The following is a 22,253-nucleotide window of genomic DNA, read 5'->3' on the forward strand; positions in this document are numbered from 1 at the left end:
TTTTCAATATTACAGTGATATGTGTTAATATTCATTTATTTTATGCGGAAAATCAGCCAACTTCTGATGTTGCTGTGACTCAGTTGTTTGTGTGTGAATGTGTAATAACTAAACACAATATTATGGGTCGTTAATGTCAGTGGTGGCCATAAAAAACATTATTATGTTGGAGTGCCGTGCAGACGTTCATTTTGACCCAGAGTTTCTTTTTCCACATCATCAAAAGCTGCTGAATGGAAACTCTTGTTCTGACTCAAAGGTCCTTTTGTGAAAGCCCTTTGATCCGGGCTTCTAATATCGACAAAGTGTCGTTAAATTCAATCATATTGATGCATTCAACTGGATGAATTTAATATGCACACATACTCTCTGGTTCTGCACAATATACAGTTGTGTGTATCTGATTATGACATTATGATAATTAAATACAAACCCCTCTTCATTGAATCTCAGCCAAAAATTAATTAGTATTTTACTTCTTAATTTATATATTTATATTATTTGTACTCTACATTGTCAATTTGTTCATTTGTGAATTGAATCAAATAGAAGGTCCAGTTCGCTCTTTAACAGATAGACACGAGCCAGATTTCTGCAGCTCCGTGTAAGAGTTCCCACAGTCACCAGCATAGGAATGGATTTATTATTTAATCTCACGGCACCACTTTAAGACTAAACAGGTGCGTGGTACGTTTTCAGACCCCCTATTATGATTTTGAGGGGAAAGGGGGAAGATGAAAATACAGGTCATGTGACTCGTTTTGATCCACGAAATCTTAATCATGCGTTCACAGTAAAAGGAACGGCTGTAAAACAATTGGGGACATTTACTGATCTTCACGCACTTCGTGAAAAAACCGAAGAAGCATAAATATTCCCTGATTTTCAAAATAAAAGCTTTTAAATAACAAAATAACGGGCAACTTTTATTGTGAAGAATTTATAGACAGTGTGGACGCACATAAGAGGACACAGCTGAGTTTTACATCCGATCACAAAAGTCGCATGGAGGATCAGTGTAACCACTTCCTGTGACAACAGTAAACCGTTGCCTCCTCCTGTTTAGGTGGCATGTCCTGTCATTGGCAACTAAAAAAAATGGGAGAGACACCCCTCAAATTTGTAAGTTCTAAAATATAAAAGACTTTATCAAAATATATGTATGTGTTTATAATGAACTCATGCTTGGAGAGCTTATTGCTGCATATTAAGTGTGCATTAGTGAAGCCCGCAGCGATTCTTTTGTCTTTTTCTCCTGATTAGCTGACTCTTTGTTGGCATTATTTCTGATAAGCTGCTGAGAACTCCCTTAACTGCCGGATCAAAATTGTGTTTGTATGTCGTGATAACACTAATGGTCCTTGTTATAATTGATTTAAAATACGAGTCGTGCGTGTGTGTTTTAAATTCTAATGAAGTGTAGACTTGATTATTGTTTTCTCGTCCTGACATTTAAATCAGTCGTGTGTCTGCATTCTCTTTGAAGTTGCTTCACTTCCATTAAACATAGAAGATTAAAAAATACAGCATATTGCACAAACTGTACAGGCAGACATGCAAATCGGCGAGCTCTGAGCGCTTTGTGTTCAGCAAAGCGTGCACAGTGGTTGAATACCAAAATGTGATATATTTTTGAAAAACAGATGGCAAGGTGCTCATATGGGAACCTGAGCTCTTCTTCACTGAATATGAAAATGTTGAACAGGTGGTCCAAGAAGCTTCCCTCCCCGCTACGGCTTTCATTAGCACACTTTTGTTCTTCGAGTAATAATAAGCTCACTTGTGCCCTGAGATATAGGGCAGACAAAAGAGCCGGCAAAGATGTGGCCTTGATAAGTATTATTAGACACAAGCCTCTCCGCCAACACCACCAAAGAAACCATAACGTGTTTTATGAACTGATTGGTTTCCAAAATGATGTGTTTATTAAAGCATGGGTTCATTTTGTGATTGTGCTCCAGCTATGTGAGACTACATGGCGGTCAAATTTGGATAACTGCCGTGAAATCACCCTCATCATACTTTCATCAGCAACCAATCAGAGTAATGTCTGTAATGAAATGAATCAGACTCTGCAGCAGGTTGCCCTGTCAGAAACTCTAACGTTAGCTAGCATAATGTTAGCTCAGCAGCTAAAGTGTAGCCTGAGAGCCGGTAACAGGATGAATGTAGATGGTATCTGATACTTTTGGCATTAATTGTCGGACGTGACTTAATTATTAAGAATTCAGAGCATTATGTATGTAAAGATAGTGGAGTAATGTGACCTGAGCGAACATGACGCTGCTAGCTCGTGGCGGCTGCTTTACGGCGTCGTTGTGGAAGCGCATCACACATCCTCCGGTTCCCCCCCTCAGATACACACTGTTAGCTCTGTCAGAGCCGTTAGCGCCGTTAGCTCCTAGCCGCCGACTCAGCCGTCGTTGAGAGCTGTGTGGAGGCAGTAGATCTGCTCTGAATCCTGTATTGAAAACCTTTAATATATGTCTTTTTTTTAATGTAATCATTGGAACAATAGAAAGCAAATTTTGAGTATCGCAGTAATGTAGCTATTAAATGGGAACTGCAGTGAATCAATGTGGTTTTCTAGCTGTAGCTGATTGTTAAAGTTGTTTTCGTCGACCTTCAGGTAAAATACTGAATGGATGTACTTTCTCAATCACTGATTTAATCATTTAAAATATAATTTGTATAATTAAGAATTAAATTAATTGAATTTCTTTTATCAACTTCATTTCATTTTCACCTCAACCTTTCTGAAAATGAAATCAACAACAACAATAACAACACAGAGTTCTGGACATTTTTAGAGGTTGTTGAAAGCGATTTTTGTAAGAGTGTTATAGTTAAGAGGAACTGTTTATTCAGTGAGGTTCAAACATTCCATCATGTATTCATTCTTTAAATAACTCCAGAACCCGTAAGAGACTTTTGAGCAGAGAGAAATGTGAACAGTTCCTGAAAACGATGTATCACCAACCTTACACACCACAGCTTTGTGCATATGTTCATACAATAACTCATACAGTACGCGCCTCCTCTGATTCATGAGCAGAATGCACAAACGCCGTGTGTTACCATACAGCAATGGCACTGTGAATCAAACGGAAGAGAACACAGAAGTTTGGTTTTCCTCCATCGACATCACAGTAGCACAGAAGCGTCCTGATGGGGGGCCACAGCGATGGTATGAACTCAACTTGCCAAGGATGGTTCTTGGTTTCTCACACTGTTTGTTTGGATTCCTGGCTCACAGTTTGTCTGTTTGGGCCAGATTCTTGAAGCACACATCAAATCGACGCATGACTGGCTGCCAGCTGAATTTCAAGAACAGTTTAGCTTCACTGTAGAATTTAAAATACTTAACTCTTTGTTGTGCTCCACTGGAGCCGGAGCCAAAAGGCTTTCATTGACTCATTTTGCAATATAAGGGCTTCGTGTAAGTGGACAAATCCTTCAGTGTTTGCTGGACTGTCAGGGAAATTCAATCAAGGCCTCTTTTTTTTCTTTTTTTTAAAGAAAATGTCTTCCCTCTCATTCAATAGCCATGCGTTTCAGTCCAACCCAATACCAGCATACCATATGTAAGGCATTCATGATTCACAGTGTACCTCATATTTTCTTCAGAGCTTTTCCAACCTGATAATCTCAACAGCATGTTGGAGTTAAAACCGCTTTCAGGACTGAAAGAAAAACATCCACGTAGATTCTTCTCCAAAGCCGTTTGTTTTTTGCTTACATTGCAAAATGCCATCTGAAATGTTGTTTTGCTCATATAAAGAAGAAAAAACAAATCCTAAATATAGTTATGATAGGTAATCCTAAACGTTAAGAGTGTCTTGTTTAGTGTCTCCCAGTTTCATATAAAAATGTACAGATGATGCGTCACAACTTATTCTGACTGTCCACAACCTTTACCTTTGTTGTTCCACCAGCCCTGCTCTGTGTCTGTCAAAGTTCTAAACATTTACCCACGCGATGTATCATGGAAAGACACAGTGAAGGACAATGTGACGGCTAGCCACCAATGAATAATGCACCATGTGAATATTATCTAATTTTTGAAAACAATATGTGTTTGAAGAATACATCCGGGACGTCGAACTGATTCAGCATCGAAAACAGGTTAGATAGATAAAGACAGACGCTAAAGCTACAAATGAGTGTAAACGTGAAGCACCACATCATGGGGGGGTCGGGACAGAAGATACTGAACATAAGGAACAATTATAACAATCATTAGAAAACCAAAGCAGCATGTGTATACGTTCAGTATACCTTTAGACGAGCTAACGCTAGTTAATGATTTGCTAACATGCTGTGGTAATGTTGATTCCACAGGTTAGATGCTACGCTATTATTTGCTAGTCTTGGTTCGAGAAAAGGACGTAGCAAAAAGTCAATTTAAAAAAAGCTCAAGGTGTGAATCAGTTTCAGATACAATCTCTCTCTACATACATTGGAGACATTGTCTCCATACATTGTCTACATACATTGGAGACAACAGTTTGAAATATCAATATGAGACATATCTGAGGTTTGTCATTCCTTATCAGATTCAGTATTTACACGGCTGACGGCTGTAATGATTCGAGCTTCTTATAAACATAACATAAACATGTGTGGCCTGATCGGACAGTCCAGAATGAATGATATACAAAATAATGATGCCAGCGGATGAAGTGAAGAGTTTTGCATTCATAAGCACTGCATAACAAAGACCCAGCGTGGCTGTGTTGTGGCATCTTTTATCATGGGATTGCGCAACTCATTAACATCATCACATTTGGCTGATAGTGCAGTCATGCCACAGGGTCTGTCTTTTTTTTCTTCTTCATTTCTTTATTCTTCCTTTCTTCCCCCCCCCCCCCCCCCCCCCCAAAAAAAATAAGCAAGCATTCAGTAGTAAGAACACTCCCCCACTCTCCTTGGAGGCCTGAAATTTGGCTGTTAAAATTGTCTTAAAATTGTCATCTTTTATTGTTCATAGGAAAGAGTTGTTGGCACGTTTTTTTGTTGTTTTGCTAAAGCAACTCTTAAAATTTCACAATAAAACACTTCCACACTATTGGTTGATTAAAAGCATATTCCAGTAGAATTACACCCATACATTTAGATTTGATTACTGCAAAAATAATGACTCTATAAAGACTTTGAACAGCACTTAGAGGTTAGGAAATAAATTCAACACAAAGTATCAGTGAACAGTTCAATAAATAGATAAACGACACAAAAATCACAGTGATTTAAAAAAAAAAAAAAAAAAGACATTCTTGTTGTTTCTGGTCCAAATATCCTCACCACGTCCTCAGTTGTCCTAAAATCCCGGCTAAGGCAACATTCTCCTCCGTTATGGCGCCACGTTTTCACCCTCTCAAAGGACTCCTGTAAACAAACGCCAACATATGTTCACCAAAACATCTCTGAATACTGAATTCTGTTTGCAGCTTGCATTGTTTTTGGGAAAAGACTTTGGGTGTCGTATTTCTTTAATAAGAACCTAATGTGGAGAATTTCTGAGCTTTTGTTTTTTTTAAATGAATTCTTTACCTGATTTGAACTCCTAAAGTGTCAAAAGATTTCACATTATAGCTGCGCAGTCTTAGTTTGCATTCCTCCGTTTTCTTTCACACAGAAGTGAATCATCAGGTGAACTTCATGTCTGGCGCAGGGACACTCTACCAACTAGAGTGTGTATTTAGAATGCCAACACTGTGAGCCTGAATCTATTCCACTGAATCAATGCTGCTCTGTCGCCTGAGCGGGCGCCGCGTGCCCAAACAATTGCAATGGAAAAATAATGGCGTATTGAACCGGCGTATGATGGAGCAATTGTTGCCTTTTGTTCGCAGCTCGGCAGATATGTTTGAATGGTGGCTATCAGGCCGCGTGTTTACACACTGAGGATGAAGGAGTATTCTCCAGCAATTACTGCAGCTCTTCCATGAGACAGCGCAGCGCGGGATGATGCTCAGCTGAGCTGCCCGCGATCACTTTCTGCAAGGAAAGTGAGGAGCCGAAAACAAGTAAATAAGACGCGCTTAAGACGGGAAGATTAAGACGACCCCAGAGTGATTAAGAGGGCCGACATAGATACCCCTGGCTGGATATTCAGCTGGACCAGTGAGCGCGTTTGGATTTGGTTTTTTTAAGCAGCAGGGACATGTAAACAGCAACAGCTATCAGTCAATTAAGGATAAAGCCCTCCAAAAAAAACAACTAGTTTATTAACTTTGCTTTTCAAATAATCGTCTTTGGGTGTCGCCGAGGGTCAGGGCGCTGCAGTGGAGAAGCCGACGATTAGAAACGAGTCCCGAGCGTTTAACGCTGCACAGATGCTGCTGGCCGAGCAGGATTTCAGCACTTTGTTTTTCTTCAGGAGCTCCACAAAGATCGGATTTGTTTTTAAGAAGTGATCCACGGATGACTCACGGAAGTCCAAATGTGTCCAATTTTTTAGATTTAGACAATCGCCTACATTTTTTTGTGTTCTTCTACCAAGGCCTTTCAAGAAGGTTTCAGCGTAAAACAACAACAACACATCTGTGCTGTTAGATGTTTGCCAAAGCGATCGGCAAGAAATCCCTGAGCTAAAGTCCCCGTCTGCAGTGGAGGACAATCTCTGTGATGTACTCTGCTGTGGATCTAAATAATCAAATCACACTGTTAACTGTAGGAACCAAACGCATCTTTGTGCAGTAGGAAGTGCTGCCTCTCTGTGCCGAATGTATGGCGCTGTGAAGGTGGACATCTGCTGTTTGTGACCTCGTGCACCTGCATTTTAGCAAATCTATCTGCCCAGTATGCTAATACAACTTACAGAATTAAAAGGCGGTAGTGAAGTGAAGGCGACCCGGAGGAGAATTTCAACGATTTCTCTCTTTTCTCTCGAATGGATTTTGCAACTTGAACAGTCAGAGAACATCGTCTCAGACAGATTTAGTTCCTGAAATGGTGAAAATTAGAGGGACAAGAATCAGGTTTACATCTTTTTAATGTGATATCTGCGCTGGATGTGCAGCCAAATACATTTCCTCAAAATGTGAGAAACTTGACTTGACTTAACCTGATGGAAAATGTATTAAAACCTTGTAGTGTAATAACTCGACCAATAATGTAATAAAATGTCCTGGCTGACTGATATTATAATTGAATACCTTTCAGGTGTTTATTTTTTTTCCAAACTGATCATTTTGACGGATATCGTAATAATGTCTCCGTTACTCGTTCTGTTGTTAATATTAAATAATATCACTAAATGGCTGTTTGATCCACTACAGTGGGTTGAATGAGCACACGTGGTATTTAAATACATATATTTATTGATTCATTGTTTGTGTATTTTAGTTTGCTTGAGTCTGGTGTTTCCCATCGGGGACACTGGTCTGTTCCACCTGCTCGTTCAAATAATGTGCAATTATTTTGACTCAATAGCAGCAAAACATCTGTTAATCGAGAAGTAAGATGCTCAACAAATGTAATAGTAAATAAAAATCTATCTGTGTCATGCCCAAACTTACCGATGCATTTTCACACCCATATGCAAATAAATAGATGAGAGGGGAGTTTGGTGGATCCCCTCTGGGCTAATGGACGGTTGTTGCACGACGACCAATCGGCATGGATCAATTATCGGTACTATTCGGGGCATTTTATTTAAGTATTTGTCAAATTATTACATTTTTTTCGATCAGGCAAAGTGCAGAAATTATTACATTTTCAAGCATTCTTTAAAAAGATGTTGTTTCCCATCTCAGAGAATTTGTTGGCAAGCTTCGTGACCTAATGAGGCCCGAGACCTTTGACTCCTATACACAACATACTGTGCAGTAATGGATTAACTCCCAGTACCCATGGGTGTAAAACCAAGGGGTCGTTGTGATCCAATGACCCAACAGCTATATATATATGTATATATACAGTGTGTATATATACAGTGTGTGTATATATATATACAAACACACTGGGTCAAAACAGCACATTGGTTCCAGCTAAAGTTAACCCAGGATTGCGTTGGTGCTCTGTTGCTCACTCTGGATCAGTTTTTTAACCTGCTGATTTTTAGTGTGAGTGCAGAGCCAGCGATTGCAACAGAGACCAAACAGGAAATGTTTTATAGAACCCTCAAATGCAGATTATTACCTTGTAATCAATCTGAAGCTTTTCTCTCGCTGATAGCTGTTTTCATACCAACCCTCTCCCTCAGCGGCTCAGAACCTCACAGTGAGCTTAGCCGCTGGTATTGTGAGTGCTTTAAAGCGAGCATGAGTTCTGGACCTAAAGCTGCTCATTGTCATGTATCCGCGGTCCTGCAGAACAGATAGAGAGGGTGAAGGAAGAAGCGCTGCCGTGGCCGCCAGCCCACTGGGCCTTTCTCTGCTCCTGAGTAAAGAGTGCACAACTGGAGCAACAACTGTAAGTCGAGACAAAAGGGGGTAAAGCACCCCCGGCTCTATTGTCCGCCTCTGTCATCGGGGCCGAGCCCAAATGATTCGGACACAATGGCGACTCGAAATCTCTGTCTGCTGCAATTGCTTAAATGGTAGCTCAAGGATTTAAAACAGGCTTCAGATGAAATTGTCACGAGCTTACGCTCATTCATGCCTTTATATCCCGCGCTGTGCTAAGGAGATTCTCGGGCAAAGTCATCTGTACTCTGTAAACAAAGTGTTATTGATGAACTGATTCTATGTGGCTTTGCCAGCCAGCCAGCCAGCCGGGGAGAGGGATTATGTCCCCCGAGCCAGAACCCAATAGAAGTTTGAATGAGAGGATAGACGTGCGGCGCACATTGCGGCAGTAGAGGATAAGCTGTGTTCAACATCAAAATAACAGCTCAATACCTGCGATACGGGAATCTCACACTCGCTGAAGTGGGAGACGTGTCCGCTCGCTGTCACGGATTCATAAATCGCTCAAAGTTTTTTACTAAAGATAACAGAAGTGTCCTCATTGGCTGCGCATCGGGACAAGTTTGGCGTTTGAGGTGGACAACGTCTCACCGAGGAGCATTTTCTTCGATGAGGTTCTGTTGACTGAAGGATTTAAGCATCTCTTTGGGGGGGGTGACTGCCATATGCTGCTGTAGCTACACCTTTACAGAGACTGTGGAATCCAGAATACCGCTAAGCCACCGTTCCTACAGTATAGGGATTATGCATTCTGTGACAATTTTTTTTTTTTCTTCTGTTTTTTTTACGTCCACAGTTCAGTTTGCAGTCGCTCGTTATTCAGTTAGTCTGTGCTGAGCGTTGCATCTGGTCAGCAGGCGCTTTGTGCAGAGGAAACCTATCGTTCACAAGCATTGTGGGAGATTCTTTTCACTTCCTGATTTGTGACGTGTTTCACCTGCAGCAACAGTAGTTCTCTCCTGGAGGGGTTTTGTCTCGGTGTTATTCCGTTGCATGAGGACACATATGAGCATTTTTAGAATACCTCAAAGCCCCTGAAAACACGATTCCTCTATAACATGAAATAATCGTGGCAAATGTATTATGTCTGTTATATTGAGAGAGTCAAAAACTCTTCATGGAGAATGTGTGGGTGCGTTTCAGTCCCGTTTGATCGACAACGCTGTCATCAAAAGCAAAAACAACCCACCAGCTGGAGTCAGATTTCCATTCAAATATCGCTAAATCCTGATTGGTGCAAAATCACTATCTTCCATTGACCTCGAATATTTTTATCTTCTCGACTAAATGTACACCAAGAACTGTTGCTGAAGCTTAATTCCAACAGTGGACTGAACTGTTCTTGGAGCTCGTTGCTTTTCATGCATTCTTTCTCATAAATTCTGAGATTCTTCACTCTGTTTCTTAATGCAGAGCTTTATCGCTCTGCATTAAGAAACATGAATGGGAGCTGACACATCTCTGTCAGCTCTTATAAAAATACAACAAAGGCAGAACTGAAGAGGGAAAAAAAGAATGTTGTAATTTCATTGGAGTTCTCCCACACACACACACACACACACACACACACACACACTGCTTGGGAGGTTTGTGTTAACTCAGTCTGACTTCTAAAGATCTCACAGCGTTCGGGGTGTCGGAGAGATTATATGTTGACGTCAGCGTTGAGACCTCACAGCTTTGTTGTGTTATCGTGTTTTCCGTACATGTCACCGAACCAATACTGCTGCTGAGGTGAATCAGGCAAAAAACCAATAAAACAAAATGAAGAGCCTGATATCCTTTTATCTCAGGGAAAAGCATCAGTTGTTGCACTTTAGCCCACGTCACAATAAGTGCTACTCCAGTGTGGTTGATTTTGACTTTTTACAAACCAACCAAGAGGTGTAAACGTGAAGTTCTACAGACCGACAGGTAACTCACTGATGGGACAGTTCTAGTGATGTCACCCTGCATCATCATGCTGCATGGGCTCATTAACACTCCCGTGTGATAAATAGTGACAGAAGATGAGTTTTATGGTAATATTATGGCGGGATAGTTACTGTCAGGTCGCAACGTTTCACAATTTCTTTTTTTTAAATGAGGAACTGGGAAAATCCACAGCAGAATAGAATAATACACTTATTTTTAAACTTGTTCTAACGAACTGATTGATCCGGGAAAATCCTTTCACTCAAGCGTTAATTTCTATATATGTCACCACGGTTATGAAATATTCTTATATAAATACACAGTCAGCATAACAATCGTCGATTGCTGGAATAATACCGGAGGTGTTTGTTTCTGAGCGTTTAGTTGTGGCAGATAAAGCTCTACTGTACAGAGACATCATGTCATGAATGTGTTACAGTAGACGGGACTTAGATTAAAAAATGCAGCGAGATAACCGGATCCATCCCGGTCACCGTCGGTTTTAAATAAACGGGTATTCAAAAGTGATTTACAGCTCCCGCACCGCACACACGCCATTATAAAGATACACAGCTGACAGGTTGATCCGCCAAATTACACGCTCGCCTCCCTCCTGCCGTATTTCATCGCTGCGGTCTTCACCAGCGGCTACGGTGGGACGGCCACTCTTCTCCACTTGTTTGTGCGCTCTGTGGATCGTAATTAACTCTGTCCGCCGGTGGAATGTGTTTTTTTTTTAAATTTATTTTTCAAACAGAAACCCCAGTCAACTTAATTATCACCTAGACTAACATGGAAGACGCCATGCTGCAAGTGTCTATGCGCTACAATCCAACGTTTTCTCACGTTTCAGCGTTTGCGTACATTCCGCACAACGACTGCTCCCGCCACATGTTTAAAATAAGTGGAGCGGCCACCGTACTCTGCTTTCATTCTACCAGCAGACCCCGCTGAGACGGATCATTTCACAAATGAAAGGCAGCAATTAACATATCAAGGTTGAAGATGATACCACACGGGTTCCTTTTTTTACCCTCATCAGTCCATGCAGGTAGCAACAGAAAAAACAAACCAAAGCCTTCCCGTTGAATGATTAGCGTCTCCTCTGCTGTGATAAGAGGCCCTAGGACGATGCCTGTCAGATGAGGCCAATTAATGACGGCTCGATGAGATGATTTATCCGTTCAAGGCAACTCTGCAGCTCCCGTTGCCTCGCTGTTGTTCCCTCCCAGATAAGCTCTACTTTGTTGACTTTGCCCCGATGCATTCCGAAAACCAAAGGCGCTTATTAGCTACCTATCTATTAGACTAGAGTGACATGCGTAGCTGTAGGCCGGCGTTGGGTGACGGCCCTTCATTGTCACCTCTGTAAATTTACTGGATTAACGGTTTGACTTCATGTTCAGACGTCATGGGCACAGGCGCGGCGTTCTCGGAGGCAAGGGTCCGATGTTCTTCCCGAAGCTGCTCTGGATGTTAAATCGCTCATCACACACACATCGTCTAGTTCGCTGTGCGCTGAAGGGCTTCTATGCTAGCACAGCAAGTATGAGACGCAATGTTGTCTTTTAAAGTCCGTCTACCAAAGACTTAAGAACTTAAACAATCAAAAGAAAAATTACGACTTTTAATTGTATTGTTTGCATTTTTATCTGTAATGTAATGAGCAGATGAGGCACACTCAGACAGGATTAATGCTATTCATACATAATCTTAATATTTGGCCAATTGCGACATCTTGAATTTTTAGATTGGCTGCTATATATATATATATATATATATATATTTTTTTTTTTTTCTCTCTTAAAGCCTCTGGAAATACCGTTTCAAAAGTATATCTATTTATTCAAGCAACAATTAAAAGCAACTTTTGGAGTTTAACACTCAAAAGCTAATCTGCTTCATCAAACCAAAACAATTTGAACTTTGGCTGAAAACTGTGTTGGAGTCTCATCACTCACATGGAGAAAACCCTTTTATTAAGAAGACTCTTTAAATTTGGCTATTTTGGAATCCTTACCAAGATTCATACTGAGTGGGGTTCAAAATACACTTGACAGTTCTCTCAGGTGGACAAACAATACGCTGACAAAAAGTATTATATTCATAGTCCCCAGAAGAATAATTGCAAAACTCAAAATTTAATTTTATCCGAAACTTTAGTTTATGACCAAATACCTGCAAACCTCATGACTTACCCATCAGCCTTTGCTGTTGAGATGTTTGCATGTTAACATGCTAAACCAACACATTATACCTGCCTAACATCAACATGCCAGCAACGCACCTCATTATCCAATGCAGTTCTTTCTAAAGCCGACGTCAGACCACAGGATGATGATCTCATAACGATGAGTCCCACTGTCCTCTTTGATTGAAGGCGTGTGCCAGATGATGCCAGTCAGCTGTTAGGTGAACGCTCTGCCAACCCTCTTCTAAGGGCATGAGACTGCATGGCCGTGTGCACACACAGAAAGGGAAACGCCCCCACGAAAGTCAAAACCGGGTGGAGCACCGGACTCCAATCTTACAAAACAAAAACCTTCTGCAGGAAGTGAGCGACACACACTCTGTCTTATATAAACTCACACAAAACAACAGATGCATGGGATGCTATTACTCCTGAAGTGTTACTATAAATGTTCGTATATGATCACGTTTGTCTGGCTCAATTGAATTACTATAAGCAGGTCATCATTATTTTAGATGCAGATTAGCATCTAATTGACATTTGTATATTTATTATATGATTATAAAGTAATGAAACAGACAGCTTCGCAATATACAGAATTTTATCGACTGTTCCAAATGCTTTTTGAATTACTGTATACAGTACTGAGCATAATTCAAATACACTATGATACAGCACAGAGCTGTATATGACATATTGCTTATTGTAGCTGTACGAATACAGGAACAAAAAACACTGTAAACGGACTACTGGATTACTATCAGCTAATGATTTAAACATTTGTACAGGAATGATTGTGTCCCACGCTCTGTGATCCATGTAAGCGGTTTCCACTGCATTGAAATTAATGACAAGATATTATAGATAATCAAATGTATTATCGTCGTTTAAATCCTACATTAAACAACTCTAAAATTGAAGAAAACACGTCACCACTTAGGATTGTGTTCTTACCCAAGAACAAACTCCCAAATAAGAAACCAGTAGTGAAAGTCAGGGTGTTGCTTAACTGCATGACTTTTAGGACACATTGTCATTTAAAGAATATTAGCCTCACAGAGCCACGAGCATGGCTGCTCATCTACTGCTTTGTGACGCTGCATGGCTGCTATTCCCAGCAAATTTAAACTTATTTATTATATTTCTTTTGCCCATTTCTTCTTGGCTTTTCACTTCTGAAAAGTAATTGCCTGAAAGTGCCTCACTTAATCAAAGCCTTTTAAACTGAAATAGGAAAACCCTAATTTACAATGTAAATGCAGTTTAGGTCAAATGTTCAGTACTTAATGCAGGATGAACTGCGGCCACAGCACTGTGTAGTGGCACGAGCGTTGTTATGTTCTCCTTTAGAGGCGTGGCGCTCATGCATCCGTCCCTGTAGGTTTCTATAGCAGAACGTAACCCGTTACAATCAAGTGCAGCTGGATCATCTCCTGCCGTTTGCTATTGATTCGCTGAAAGTGTGAAGCATGCAGATCCTTTCTTTGCTTATTGTTGATGCAAATATATATATTTTTAAAGTGTGCCATCTACCACAGAGGTACGTGGGAGATGGTTAAGGTTGAGATATATTTACAGCTGTCAGTCAGAGACCTCCTGAGACTCAGATAAGATAAAACTCCTGAGACGTCGCATCTTACCACTTGCAGTATCAAGGAGCACATACTCCAGTCATGCAAGCCACCCGATTCTATTTGATACATCCCAAGCCAATACGAGCTGTCAGTCAGCATTAACGTCAGATTCACATATTTACAGAAAAGTTGTGCTTCTGTCATTAGGGAGCAAAGGCCATCAACTCCAGTAAACTACTCCGAAAAGTCATGCAACTCTTGTTGGGAAGTTACTAAGGTGTTACTTTGACAAACAAAGCGATTAACTGGAGGAATAAGTGCTATTCTTTATGCCCAAGTGATGCTGGGATGTAATTCTTGTTTTGCGCTGTAACTCCGAAATTAACGATGACACCTTTGAGCACAATGGAAGCGTAAAGAGCATATTCAAACAGTGGATTTCGACCCTTAAAAACTTTCTCTGATCCTCTTTTTGTGTGTATGAATGTTACAACAGGTTCAGTTTATTAGCGCAGATAGAAAAAAAACCCAACTTCAGACACAATGACAGCCAAAAAAATAAAGGTGCAGGAGGAAGTTGAAGAAGCCAAGAAGGTTTTGTTAGCGTACGCTTGCCATGGAGGGAATCACTATTATAAATGACTGGAGGGAGGGGGGGGGGGGAGGGGGGGCTGAGGATCTCAAATTATGTACCAGCTTGTGTGGCACCAAGAGGTCAGAAATATAACAAGGACCGAAAGTTCTGCTTTCACTTCCTGTTCCATCTGTAGCCAATGACAGTCGCAGTTTAATATCTGTGACTGATGTAGCCGGCTGTCACTTACGTTGCTTTTCGACTGGAAATACATTTATTGTATTTTTCACATCATGCAAAAACAAAAAAGGATTTGGTTTGGTGTCTCTTTATGGCCATTTTGCATCTCTTTGTTGTCATTCTGCCTCTTTGGTGGTCATCTTGTGTGTCTTTGTAGTTGTTGGCGCTTTGAGTCTTTGCCTGCACCCTGTAGGCCCATTCAGTGAACCATCTACGCACACATACATGCACACATACACATGCTTACTCATACACAAACACATTAAACAGAGCGGAACACTGAATCAAATTAGAGACTCAAAGGTCCATGAAAGTGTCAAATCATTTCTTCAACAAAAAGCGAAGCGCACTGAACACCTGCAGGTTTTAGTGGGAATGTAAGTGACCTCCTGTAATGCATCTGTGCGCTCAGACGTACAGCAGCAGAGCTATTTCACACCTTGAAGCTATTGTCAACTTGAGAATACATTCCATGTGATGTCTTTACAGGTAAATGAAAGCGGTGCAGCTACCCGTTTCATCTCTAACCTGTTATCCTGTTTTGTCGCCGCCCCCGGGGGGGGGGGGGGGGGGGGCTTTTTACTCTTTGTAGTAGTCACAGCTCCAAATCTCATTTGTAATGGTTATCAACTGGTTGGGGTCCTCACAATAGCTAATGGGGAAAACAAATTGGTAATTGCAATGTTTATCATGTGATTAACCTTCATATGATCGCTCTGTGTAATTAGCCTAATTATGAGGTCTGATAGCTCCTCACACAAACAGGTCTGAAAGGTTCTGGCCTTTTAACAGAATGGAGCTGTAAAACACGTTGTAACCGTCCCCGTCAATGATGAACAATTCATTTGCAATTTAAAACTCGACACACCGCGACAGTTAACGGCGGAAACACTTGAAGCAGCCTCGTGTAGATCGCTTCGATGTGAAACAAAGAGCCCACTGTTGCACCTGCTGATGTGGAAGGAGAAGAGTAACCGGCCCAACAAGTTTGTTCTCTCCTCTCCGGGGCACACTTGCTGTCAAACTTGGACTCAGCCCCCCCCTTCCCCTCGTCGGGTTGCGGTGTGAGTGTAGACACGATGAGTTGTGATTGAGACCCTCTTCTTCACACTGCTCTGAGCACACTCGCTTTGACACAACACAAAGGTGATTTTGCCTGCTAGCCTTCTCACCTCTCGTTGTCACGGCCGGTTTGTGTTAAGTGGCCAATGCTGGCGCGGGGATTGAGTTACAGCGAGTGACTGCGAGACTGGAGTGTTGAAACAGGACGGACTGGTTGTTGGTGTTAGAGGCCAAGTCCCTTCACTGTGATGTATCAAGACCCCCCCCCCCCCCCCCCCACACACACACATACATATATATATATATACACACACACACACACACACACACACAGTGCAGTCAGACTCTCTGTCTGAAGTCACTGGTTTTACTTCTGTGTGAGCGCTCCTGTTCTTCCCTTGATGAAAGCTTGTAGTTTAGTGATCAGCAAATGAAAGACTGTTGACATAACACAGATGATATGGCCCACAAATGCCCTCTGAAAATGTCCTGTTTTGGGCTACAGTACATCAGACCAGGGCTTCATGTCCTGTTTTGGGCTACAGTACATCAGACCAGGGCTTCATGTCCTGTATTGGGCTACAGTACATCAGACCAGGGATTCATGTCCTGTATTGGGCTACCGTACATCAGACCAGGGCTTCATGTCCTGTATTGGGCTACAGTACATCAGACCAGGGATTCATGTCCTGTATTGGGCTACAGTACATCAGACCAGGGATTCATGTCCTGTATTGGGCTACCGTACATCAGACCAGGGCTTCTCTGAAATCTACTATAATGCTCTCAATGACTCTCAATGAAGATGTATTCTCTGATGATCCGTACCTGCGTGTGAACAGCAGCATACAAACCAATGCTGTGCCTCATTCTGAAGTGAAGTCTAAAAAAACAGTAACCGGCTGAATTACATATTAGTAGAATCACTTTAATTTTGATAGAATCACACAAACTGGAGATGACACAAGTGACAGTGAAGAGTCAATTGACGGGAAAAGGAATGGCAGCTCTTTCACCCATTTCATTTTATGGTTAATTGTCCATAATTTCGCAGTTATTTTAATCCTTATTCAAGCGGAAAGGACAACAATTCTCTGCTGCCAGCTTTCTCTATTGTGAGGGTTTTCTCTGATTTATATTATTGTAAGCTGAATATCAGTGGGTTTTGGGATTATTTGTCGGACGGAACAAGACATTTGAAGACATCACCTTGGACTCTGGAAAATGGATCATATTTTTCTCACTGTTTTCTTACATTTTAGGTGCCCAGTGAAATCATTCTGTGTAACTATACACAATGCGTTGCATGTGTCCCTGCTGTCTGAATCTACTTCCTCCCTCCTTAAACATCTCATCCATTGCCTTTGCTGGCTCGACACAAACTTTGCATCAGTGGAACGTTGTAAAACTGGCGGCGTGCATGATGAACAAACTGAGGACCAGCTCTTAACAACATGCTGTTACTAATGGTCAAATACTCTCAAGTGTGCCTTGTAATTGATAAAATATTGGGCATTTTAATCAATAATGAAAATAACCGCCAGTTGCAACCGTCCAAAAAACTCGCTATTTCAAAGTTTTTATTCTCAAGCACCAGCTGCAATGGTTTTGTTACAAAGAAGAGACAGCAGTCTGGCATTTGCTTCTTAAAATGTACAGAAATGACAATTGAGTGGTGCTGGCTCTGACCGTACTCTGAGATATTAATTAATTAAAAACCCAATGCCTCATAGGGATGAAACATATGCAAAGATCTTGTCTGGATATGTTTTTTATCCCTCTGGGGATTTACCAAGACCTCTCACTGTGCTGGGATTTATCAGTCATGTTTTACTTTACTTAATCCATACATGGGGATAAGTCAGATAACAAATTACTGGCTCACATTTACGCACTGGGAATTCCTGTCTTAAAGCGATAAAGAAGTCAAATCTTACTTTCTCACATTTACATGCACTTAAATCCTAATTTGGATTATATGTATGTTCCATGAATTGTATTTTTCAATGACTCTTTTGTGAAATCAGCCTTAAATAAATGAGACCGCTGCAGTGCAATAGAAATAGATTCCCTGCTCTTCAGCTGGTGTTGTGGTGATCTGGCCATGTCGCTGTGCTGTTTGCAGTGGCTATGTTTCAGAACATGATGTTTGACTTGCCCAGTCCTCTGATGCCCTGACGCCGTTGTTGCACTCCCACTATAAAAGTTTTAACAGTTGAAAGAGGTCCAAAACAGCCTTTTGCTCTTATTAATACGTCGACACATCGCGTGGTGTCAGACTTCCGGCACTTTCAAATATTTACCCCCTTTGCACAAAACATTTCAAGATTCATAATGACCACTTGAACTCTTTGCTCTTCCCCGCTGCTGAGCGGGGCAACGCGGGCAGCGAGCTCTTGTTTGTGTAATGTCGCATTAACTTGTTCAGCCATTCAACCAGCGCTCTAAAGCAGAGCGAGTCCGATGCTGGGAAGACTCAGCAGCAACCTCTTGCAGATGGGAACCTTTAATTTTTAAAGCGTTTTCATCCGCATGGCCGACCCGCCGCGCGTTGCGGCACGAATCCCAGATGCCTCCCACCCCACTATTTGGTATGAAAGATCTGCCAGCCAGAGTGTATCTCCATATTCATCTCTGCAGTGTCTTTTTGAAGTGATGTTTTGATCGGTGCCTAGTGAACCATGGGCTGTGTAGTTTTAACTGAACTCCACTCATGGGACAAAGCACAAGGTGGAAGAAAAGCGGCATAATTGGACTTAAAATCTTATTTTGGTTTTCCTTATAAACTTAGGAACACTTCGTAACACTTCCAGTATTATGGACTGCACTAGTAACCCTTTAATATATAGTGTGCATGAGGACATTTGCTAATTTTTCATTTGCAATCTCCTGCTTTGTACTGTTGTGTAAAGCAAACCAGCAGATGGACCATTATTTGGTGCTATTCTATATATCTCTATTTGTCAGCAAATCCCATGAAAAGACCAAATGCAACAATAAAGTGATCCCACTAACAAGAATTGTGTTTAGATCAAAGCTTGTATCTTCGTGCTCTGTGCCATAGAGCTCCATTGTTGTCGACAAACACGCCAGAGCAGTACATGTGTATTAATCTGCTGCTGAAAATAGTACCCGACAAATACCCTATTTTCTCTTGATGAAGTGAGGTTTGCTGAAAACTGCAGTGCTCAGCAGTCTCGTGTCAGATCCTTAGCTTTAACGTAAAGCTTGCATAGGAAGTGTTGGAGAAACCAGCAAGAAAGAGCTAGATTAAAAACATGATCCAACTGACCAATCCAACCCAGTGTTGCCAAATACTATGAAATGAAAGTAAAAGTCCAAGTCTTCCATGGACTGTGTAGAGGAAGTATACTTAGTCACCAGTTGGTTTGTTGTCAACGATTTTGAAGCCTTAAGTTTAGAATTTTGGCTGTTGCCATCTTGGTTTCTGGCTGTCGCTATCTTGGTTTTGGGGTTTCAGGCCCCTGCCGTCTTAGTTTTTGGCCCCCGTCTTCTTGGTTTTTTGCCGTCGCCATTTTAGATTTTGACCGTCGCCATCTTGGTTTTGGTCTGTTGGACAGGCCGCTAGGTCAATGAAATGATTGGACGGGCTTATTACAGTCCTGCGACAGCCACAGATACCTGATTTAATTTATTATTTGCTGTCGGGATGTAAAGAGAACAAAAATACATGATCTACCCTAGCTTTAGCTTTAACTACTGTGTTGCTAAGTTGTTCATCTGTTACTCACGTCACATTTTCAGAGGGTGATCATTTTTGACACTTAAAAACAAAACACTTCTGCGTCTGCTGCTGTAACAGGAATCAATCACCACAGATATTTGTGTATTTGTCTGTTTAAAAAAAAAGAGCAACAGAAAGAAGCTGTTGAAGCTACTGCAGCTTTTTTGCATGATGAAGTTCTGCAGTTCAGTGTAACGTTCTCAACATGCGATTCAGAAGATTTTACTAGAAAGCCTGTCATGAGAGCCCCCCCCCCCCCCCGAACTAAATCTCTGAACCCTGCCATTTTATGTTTTCTGTACTCTCTGTGGTCCTCTTTGGATGGTTTTTGTTTGATAGTTTCCTTGGTGGATATGAAAGATTAATGCAGCAGAAACACCTGCAGCAGTTCCTCAATGACAGCTGTAAAAGTGCAGCGGAACAGCTGTGAGAAGACAGCCCGACTGCTGTGCCCCCATAAAGCAAACTGTTAAACACGGTGTCACACCTCGCCCCGGCAATCACAATTGACTTTCTTTTCATGAGGCTTCAATACGGATGTAGCCTTTTTTATTATTTTTTTTTTACTGTGTGCGCACTTTCGACCTGTACCATATGCCTTACATATCAATCCATTTGTGTGTGTGTGTACACAAGCCTTCTCGTGTTCGTGTTCACGTCATCTGCACGAGGGAGGGACTTTCAGTTTTTTTTCATCATCACTGAACACATCAAAGCTGAATTAGACGAGCGGTAAGCAAATGCATAATTCATCTTATTAAGTAGCAGGAGATCACAGAACACTAAGTCAAAGTTAAATAAGCATAAAAGCGCGTCATGTTTCGTCTCATCAGACCTCTCCGCACACAGTGTTACGCCGTGCCAGCGCAGGAGACAAAGGTCTGAGAAACGTATCGCAACCAGGCCACATCTGTTGAGTCAGAATGTGTTTGCAGCAAAGTTCCACACATATGGTATGTGCCGCGTACGATGTCTGTGTGGGTTCTTCTCTGCCTGCTCTGGTTTCCTCCCACAGACACACACGGGGCGAAGTGGAAACTCTGAAGTTGTGACTGTGATAGGCTGATGAACTGTCACTGCGGCATGCTAGTCTCCAACCCGTGCTGGAGTTCTCCAATGTAGAGAAAGAGCATCTCAAGCCGAGGCCCTTGTTTCATGAGCAGCTATTAATGATGCACAGATGGAGTGCGGACCTTGCACCGGTAAAGTGACTTTATTCAAAGAAATGAAAGACACCCGATCGAGCATGAGGCCAAAATCAAACAGGAAATCCGTCACATGACCGTGTGTTCTCTAACTGTGCAGCGGCGGGCGGTACAAGAAGCACTTAATGCCTCACATGCATCACAACAGCGCGCTCTATGAGATACAAACTTTCTACGTTAATAAAATGAGCAAACTATTTGATTTACTTTAACAGTTTGACCACTCCTAAAGTGTTTCACCAAAGTGTTTCATGATAGTGGATGCACAGTGAACACAGTCAAATAGTTAACATGCTGAAGCTTGAATACCTGCAGTAATACCTGTTTAGGAGGCAGTTGAACGTCAGACATACTCCTTCAAATGTGACTCCAGTAGATTCTTTGTCCTGGCTGACGTATATCATGATGTCAAAAGGTGATTTGACACATTTTCAGGACCTGAAGAAATAGTGGCCGTTCACATGTTGCGGTTAAAAAAAAAACAAGGTTGAAGTCGGGACAGATGGTAAAGCTCCGGGTAGCCAAAAGGCCTCCATATATTTAACTTCGACTGATATTTATTACAGAAGAAAGAAAAGATATCCGCTGGCTGTGATTGTCTGTTCTTCGGCACCCTGAAAAAAAAGGGGTGTTTGGGAACACTTGTGCACCGAGACATCAATGGATTTATGTTTGCAAAACCGTAGCATGTGAACTGCCCTCTATGCTGTTGCTAAGAACTACAGTGCGCTGCTGTTTTAGGAAGTCAGAAAGTGTTACGAGATGGACTAATAGAAGAACACCAGGCCCGTCCTTTAACGTATTAAAAAGTTGGCTCGTCTAAAATATATATTCCATATATTCCTACACCTGATAATGCAGCAAGTTGCTAGTTTTTAGTCGCGTAGGTTTTGAGATATCTCTTGTTGAGACTTCTGCCTCCACCTCAACACAATGGAGCGGATTGTTGAGCTCCAAACGGCAAAACATTTAAAAAATTCCACAGCAACATATTCTTTTCAGAAATAACGTCCTTGTTAGTTTTTTATTTTTAATACTTTCCTTTTTATTGCATTCCTTGATCATTCTTTCAAACCACAGAAATGTCGATCATTTGTGGTTGGGACCGTTTCTCCATTAGAAGAGTAGATTTGAAGTCTAACGGGGCGAAGCAATTAGAAGTCGTTATTCAGACAAGTCGCCCATGAATCACTTTAGTGATTGAAAGCTGAGGTCATCAGTGTGTGTTGGGTTCTGGTTTGTGTTCCCAAACATGGCACATGATTTTTAGTGGATTTAATGTGCACTTTAAGGCCGAGTACGAAGGAAGTGACGCCCCGCTGTGGATTATTTGCCAT

The 22,253-nt window shown here is 41.5% G+C and overlaps 1 protein-coding gene and 1 long non-coding RNA gene across 2 annotated transcripts in view; one reads left to right on the top strand and one right to left on the bottom strand.

The window, feature by feature from the left end:
* Positions 1-22,253, top strand: part of lpp (LIM domain containing preferred translocation partner in lipoma) — a 136,288-nt gene that overhangs the window by 27,048 nt on the left and 86,987 nt on the right.
* On the bottom strand, positions 4,957-12,771 carry LOC142935158 (uncharacterized). Its single transcript, XR_012947785.1, has 2 exons — positions 12,613-12,771; positions 4,957-5,385 (listed from the first exon to the last, which is right to left on the bottom strand). It is a non-coding gene; the product is annotated as an uncharacterized LOC142935158 (long non-coding RNA).

Source organism: Anarhichas minor, unplaced genomic scaffold (assembly GCF_050575085.1).
Source record: "Anarhichas minor isolate MPS153535 unplaced genomic scaffold, ASM5057508v1 ptg000071l, whole genome shotgun sequence".
In the NCBI taxonomy this organism is placed as follows: Eukaryota; Metazoa; Chordata; class Actinopteri; order Perciformes; family Anarhichadidae; genus Anarhichas; species Anarhichas minor.